This window comes from Gossypium arboreum, chromosome 3 (genome assembly GCF_025698485.1).
Source record: "Gossypium arboreum isolate Shixiya-1 chromosome 3, ASM2569848v2, whole genome shotgun sequence".
Classification (NCBI taxonomy): Eukaryota; Viridiplantae; Streptophyta; class Magnoliopsida; order Malvales; family Malvaceae; genus Gossypium; species Gossypium arboreum.
In genome coordinates, this window is record NC_069072.1 from 66,469,150 (window position 1) to 66,476,146 (window position 6,997).

A 6,997-nucleotide genomic window follows, 5' to 3' on the forward strand; every position below is an offset into this window, starting at 1 on the left:
TGTCGCCATATTTTCAAGGCAAATACGATGGCAGCTAATTCGAGATCATGGGTCGGATAATTTTTCTCATGTGGCTTTAATTGTCTCGACGCATAGGCCACAACTCGACCTTCTTGCATCAATACGCAACCTAACCCAAGTAGGGAGGCATCACTATAGATGACAAACTCTTTGCCGATTCGGTCAGTATTTAGTAATGGAGCTTCCGTCAAATGAGTTTTCAATTGGTCGAAACTTTTTCGACACTTTTCCGTCCATTCAAACTTGACATCTTTCAAGCGGTTTACGTCATGGGTGTGGCTATCATCGAGAATCCTTTTACAAACCGTCGGTAGTAACCGCAAGTCCCAAAAAGTCTCGAACCTCAAGAATATTTCTTGGAGGCTTCCAGCTAAGTATGGCTGAAATTTTGCTCGGTCGACTCGAATACCCGATGCAGATACCACATGACCCAAGAAGCTAACCTCTCTTAACCGTAACTCACACTTCTTGAACTTAGCATATAACCGCTTATCCCGTAAAATTTGCAACACTAATCTCGTGTGCTCCACATGTTCGGTCTCATCTCTTGAATAGACCAAGATGTCATCAATGAACACAACTACGAACCGATCCAAATACGGTCTGAAGATCCGATTCATCAAATCCATAAATACCGCAGGGGCATTAGTGAGCCCAAACGGCATCACTAAGAACTCGTAGTGACCATATCTCGCTCAAGGCGTTTTGGGTATGTCCGAATCCCGAATTCAAGAATCGATAATAGCCCGATCTCAAATCTATTTTGAGAACACCGAGGCTCCTTCAGCTTGATCGAACAAATCATCGATACACAAGAACGGATATTTGTTCTTTATTGTCACTTTATTAAGTCGACGATAGTCGATACACAACCTCATGGTTCCGTCCTTCTTTTCACAAACAACACCGGTGCACCCCAAGGTGAAAAACTTGGTCGAGCGAAACCTCTATCCGTCAACTCTTGCAATCGAGCTTTCAACTCCTTCAACTCGGTTGGTGCCATACGATACGGAGCTATCGAAATTGGCGTAGTCCTGTACAAGCTCAATACCAAACTCTACTTCCCGAACAGTGGTAATCCGGTAATTCTTCAGAAAAACATCCGTATTCACAAACCACCGCACCGATTCGGTTTCTTTTCCAATTCCTTATCATCAAGTACATACGCAAGGTATGCTTCGCACCCTTTCTTACATGTTTCTGGGCCAACATTGTTGATATTACAGATGACAACCCCTTTAAGTCCGTAGACTCAACTCAGATTATCTCGTTATTCGCGCACCTCAAATCAATAGTCTTGCTTTTGCAATTCACAACCGCATCATGCACGGTCAACCAATCCAAACCAAGAATAACATCAAATTCATCAAACGGCAAAAGCATCAGGTCCGCCGGAAAGCAGGACCCTCGGATTACTAGGGACATTTCTTGCACACTTTGTCGACAAGCACGTAACGACCCAAAGGATTTGACACCAATTACGAACTCAAGAGACTCAATAGGTAAAGTCTTCTTGGATGCTAAGGTTTCGATATATAAGAATAAGTAGAACCAGGTCAATCAAAGCAATCACATTAGTATCAAAGAGAGTGAAAGTACCGGTGATAACATCGGGGAGGATGCTTCCTCTCGTGCACGGATGGCATATGCCCTAGCAGAGTCTGGTCTCGGATCGAACACCGATCGGTGGCCCCTCTCGACTACCACCCCTACCTCCTGAAATTCTTGGTGGTCTACCTCTAGTTGTCATTCCACTAGGTCTTGCACCTTGCATCCTATTCTTCTCATCAAGCTCCGTGCAATCTCTAATGAAGTGGTCCTTCGAACCGCATCCGTAACAAGCCCTATTGGTAGACTTACCCCAACATTCACCTATGTGTCTTCTCCCACATTGGGGCATTCAGGTTTCTCTTGACGGTTATTGCCCACACTAGCTACCGAAGTAGCTCGGGAGTCCGTCAATGGTCGTGCTCTAATGGAAATTCCCGCAATCGTCCTTGATTTATTGGTGTCCTCCCTGAACTTCTTTACAGCCGAGAACGGAGCTTTACCCGTCGATCTTTTGCGATAGTCTCTAGCTTCAAATTCAGCCTTCTTCTTCTCCTTTCCAAGTTCCTCCGCCTTGCGTGCTCGCTCAACTAGTGTTACGAATTCTTTTATCTCCAAAATACCCACTAGTAGCTTTAGATCTTCATTCAATCCTTCTTCAAACCTCTTGCACATAGCAACCTCATCAGCCACACACTCCGGGCATACCGATCGAGTCTTATTTAACTCATGTTCAGATTCAGACATCTTGTCATACGGCCTTGCTTGAGTTCCAAGAATTCCTTACGCTTTTGATCGATGAACCGTTGACTAATATATTTCTTTCAAACTCCGCTTGAAAGAAATCCCAAGTAACTCGTTCGCTTGGAACTATGGAAATCAAGGTCCTCCACCAATAGTAGGTGAGTCTCGCAACAAGGATATAGCACACTTTAGACATTCATCGGTGTGCATGATAGTTCATCACACACCGAATGGTGTTATCAAGCCGTAACTCGGCCCTTTCGGCATTATCGGTAACTATGGCCCTGAACTCTTCAGCCCGTGCTTCCTAATCAAGTCTCTGGTGGCTTACTCAGCCTCACAGGTCAAGAATCGATGGCATTACGGGCTCTTGGGGTGGATTATTCAAATTCGGAATTGTTGGACACCGGATTGGTTCGGGCATATTATGCGACCCACTCATTCATCATGGTAAAGAAGGCTTGTCTAGCCCCCTCACCCTGATTATTCGCAGATGACTGAGGTTCAACAGGCGGCGTCCCTTGTGCAGGAGCAGCCGCTACACTTTCAACGTCATCCGCCAAGGTTCTCTCTACACCGGGATCCATTTACTAATCAAAACAATAATTTTAACCGTCAGAAGTCATCACACATTTAAACATTAACATTAAGGCATGTATAGCTAGACTCATACGTGCTATGGTAGTCCTAGAACCGACTAAACCATAGCTCTGATATCAATAAAATTGTAACACCCCGAACCCGAGACCGTCGCCGGAGTCGAACACGAGGTGTTAACAGACTTCAAACCACTTCTTGAGAATTTTCCAGACAAGCTGCCAATCTGTGTACTAGTCGCTTCAAAAATCATAACTTGAGTTTTACAACTCGAAAATCAGTTTTGTAATTTTTCCCTGAAACTAGACTCATATTTCCATCTACAGATTTTTTTCTAGAATTTTTGGTCGAGCCAATTAGTACAGTTTATTAGTTAAAGTCTCCCATGTTACAGGGGTCGACTACACTGACATTCATGCTTTACAACTCGAATAACTCCCTGTGCAGGGCTTCAATACTGATGCCGTTTGTTTCTATAGAAACTAGACTCAAAGAGGAATTTATAAATATATGGTATGACTCCTAATTATCTCTGGTTAATTTATAATGAATTTTCAAAGTCGGAACAGGGAATTCAGAAACTGTTCTGGCCCTGTTTCACGAAAACCCAAATATCTTTTAACATACAACTCATATGACCGTTTCGTTTCTTCCATATGAAAATGGATTCATCAAGGTTCATTTACATAATTTATTCACTATTTAATTCCATTTCTACTATTTTTAGTGATTTTTCACATCCACATCACTGTTGCTGCCAGCATCTATTTCTAGGGTAGGCTTTCTCTAACACATAGTTTCTATGATTCAACCACCCATTTTTCATATATAGTCCAAAATATAATCATGACGACCCATTCTAATGGCTGGTCATTGCCAAACATTTCCGTGCCTCTTAATGAGCATATACATACCAAATGATTATAACATTATGCTCAAAACATTTATAAGCCATTTTCGCATGGCTATTCAAAATTTTACATACCAAGTTCAAACAAAACATAATAGCCTATACATGCGAAATGTACTCCAAGACCAACTACGAAGAAAATATCAAAAGTTGTTAGCGGTGTGATGACTTCGATGACGGTCCCGAATACGCAAAAAGTCGAGTCCAAGAAACCTAAAATAGGTGACAAGCAAACACCGAATGAGTATATAACTCAAGAAGTCATAAGCAATGCACTAACAACCATTAATAACATTATCGCAAGAGGAAAAAAATGGAACGAGGCTAATTACTCCATTCAAACCGAACTATACCATAGTTCCTTAGACCTTCGATTCAATCATACATCTACATGACCTTTCACTCATTCGCGATAATTCTTATATACGTGACTTCAATTTACATTGTCACATAGGTTCAAACTTACCAAGCTCGACCCCAAATATAAACATAGCGCCTATTAGCCATGAACTCAAGGTACTTACCCGATCCACTGTCCGTGATCAACTCAATAGTGTCGCACACTCAGTGTCAATAGTGATTCAAAAGCATATAGTGAGTCCGCACACTTAGTGCTATATAATCAACTCGCACACTTAGTGCTACATGATCAAACTCGCACACTTAGTGCTGTACAAGTTTTTTTTTTCTTTTCTTTTCTTCAATACACGGCAATAGGGGGGTTCACTCACACACATTTTTTTTCATTCTTTATTACCCATGCTTATTTGTTTATTTCTTTTCTCCCTAATGCACCAACAAAACATGTCTATGACATGTTTTGCCCATCCTCATTGTCATGGCCGCCACCTCTTATAAAAGAGGGATATTTGACATGCAAGGCCATTGTTTTGCATGCATGCTTTAATTAGTCATTACACATTCCCCCATCATACTTCCAAAGTTTTCTACTAGGTCTTTTCTAGTGAAATTCACATTTATAACTCTAAATCACAACATCAAAAATGTCACACGTGAGTTAACACATATTATAGGCAATAAAATAAATATTAAATTATTTTTATGCCTCAGTTTTGTGGTCCCGAAACCACATTCCGACTAGGGTCGTTTTAAGGCTGTCACACATGCCACTATCAATACTCAAAATACTTTACCTTAATGAATTCGGGATCATCCTGGGATGCTGATTCAACGTACTATCTTTACTTAACCTGCGCACGGAAACAAACCGTACGCTGAGTATGGTATACTCAGTAGTATTTCTATAATCCGAACAATTTATAATATAACAAATACTTAAGATCATAATAACAATTACAATTATTCAATTATTTATTCATAGATAAATTTCAACTACTTACCATATAAATTTTATACAAACCATATAATAAACACAATAACATAATTGTTCAATTCTCAACTAAATCCATTATTATTTACTCCATTCTTTCACTTACTATTTGGTATAGCTTTCCTTAATTTATTCACAATTCAATATCATTAAACTATCCTTAATTTATTCACAATTCAATATCATTAAACTATATTCAACTATACACTTATCAATCATATTCCATTTTAATTCATTTCAATAACAATCAATTTCATTTATATCATATCAACTTACTATCCCTGATAGCTTTCACTATAAACATACGATTCATATATCTCAAATCACATTTCAATTCATCAAGTGGCATCATATATCATCAATTCGAACTCCAATCATTTCATGAACCTTTGGTTCATATTTTCAATTTCATATAAATTTTCAATTCTCAATTCAATTTCTTGTTTCATTTCAATAGCTTGATCAATCAAATTTATTCGATTTATCTTTCACTTGTTTCCCCTATTAACAAACCCGGACTTTGACGGATACACGGATTCCAACCCAAACACACCAGTACGGCACATTGTGCCTAAAACGGTACATAGTACCTGATCAGAGTACGACACATAAAGTGCCTAAAACGACACACGAGGTGCCTGAAATACGACACATAAAGTGCCTGATCAGTAAAGCCGGAAAATCCCGTACACTTCCAGATCCTATGGCATGCCAATTATATCCGACTCAGCCCGACTACTTAATAGGGTATTTCATTCACTTTCTCAATTTAATAATTCTTTCATCAATATACCATTCTGATAATCACATATATTCACCCATTTTCACAATTCATACAATTTCATTCAATTCAACAATATATTTCAATTATTCACATTAATTCATAATTTAATACAATTCAATTCACTTTTCAATATCAAATATTCAAATATCACAATCTCATATATTCATATTAATTTCCTCATATTTCCAATCAATATAATTTTTCAATATAACATTCATTCAATATTCAAATTTCTACATAAATCATATATATGATATAATTCCATCAATATAAATTCAATCAAAATAATTTCAATCAATATAAATTCAATAAAACAGATATTCATAAATCAATTCAAAATAAACTTATCACACACTAAATCAATTCATTTCAATTATAAAGACACAATACAAATAATTCCCATCTTAATTATTTATCATAATATTTATCCAAAATTCAATTATCATAATTGCATAATATCTCATTCACACACACACACACACATATATATATATATATTTATAATATATAATTCAATTTAATTCAATCAATATAAATTCATCACATACCAAATTAATCCATTTCCATTATAAACACAATAATTATCACTTCAACATTTATTAAATGTAGTGAATAAAAAAATATAACAATTAATAACTAGGTTCGGATTATAGAAATACAAACCGTAATTTTCGAGCTAACTCCCGTTGACTTTGTCTTGTCCTTTCTTAGCCGAGATTTCCGTACCACATTGACTACCGAAATTAATACAATTCATAATCATTAATACATCACTAATTCATATCTTGAGTTACAGAATTCTAAATTAAGATCCGCTAATTTTTCCTGAAACTAGACTCACAAATCTTCTTACAATAAAATTTTTAGAATTTTTGGTTTAGCCATTAAGTACAGTTTATTCTTTAAATTCACCCCTATTCTGCTGTCTGATAGTTTCGTCCCTTCTTCACTAAAAATTAATTATCTCACAGTACAGAACTCAGATAATATTCTCGTTGACTTATCCTGAAAATAGACTCATTAAGGATTCTAAAAATATAAC

At 37.3% G+C, this 6,997-nt stretch overlaps 1 long non-coding RNA gene across 1 annotated transcript; it reads right to left on the reverse strand.

The window, feature by feature from the left end:
* Nucleotides 1-3,984: 3,984 nt before the first annotated feature.
* Nucleotides 3,985-6,669, reverse strand: LOC128290395 (uncharacterized). The gene is made up of 3 exons (XR_008280216.1): nucleotides 6,619-6,669; nucleotides 4,975-5,031; nucleotides 3,985-4,033 (listed from the first exon to the last, which is right to left on the reverse strand). It is a non-coding gene; the product is annotated as an uncharacterized LOC128290395 (long non-coding RNA).
* Nucleotides 6,670-6,997: the final 328 nt, after the last annotated feature.